At 28.4% G+C, this 292-nt stretch overlaps 1 pseudogene; it reads right to left on the reverse strand.

The window, feature by feature from the left end:
- The window catches only part of LOC119592954, a 78168-nt pseudogene that overhangs the window by 14220 nt on the left and 63656 nt on the right, over positions 1-292 (reverse strand).

A 292-nucleotide genomic window follows, 5' to 3' on the forward strand; every position in this document is an offset into this window, starting at 1 on the left:
ATTATTATTAGATATGGGGATAACCTCAGACAGGGCATATATGAAAAACCCAATATTTGAAAATTACAGAAATCTATGGAATCTAAAAGTTAAACAGAACATATTCTTTTCAGATTTCGAAGTTATTATCTCTGTTCTCCGGTTTTGCTTTTCTTTCTTTTTGATAAGTATTTTTCCAGCCATGTCTACAAGATTGGTAGTAAAGAAATTCACCTGCCAATCATCACATGCAAAAAGTATCTCATAAATAATCTTTTTACAAAATTCAAAAATATAAATTTTCACTCCTTTA

The sequence above is a fragment of the Penaeus monodon genome, chromosome 31 (assembly GCF_015228065.2).
Source record: "Penaeus monodon isolate SGIC_2016 chromosome 31, NSTDA_Pmon_1, whole genome shotgun sequence".
NCBI classification, from domain to species: Eukaryota; Metazoa; Arthropoda; class Malacostraca; order Decapoda; family Penaeidae; genus Penaeus; species Penaeus monodon.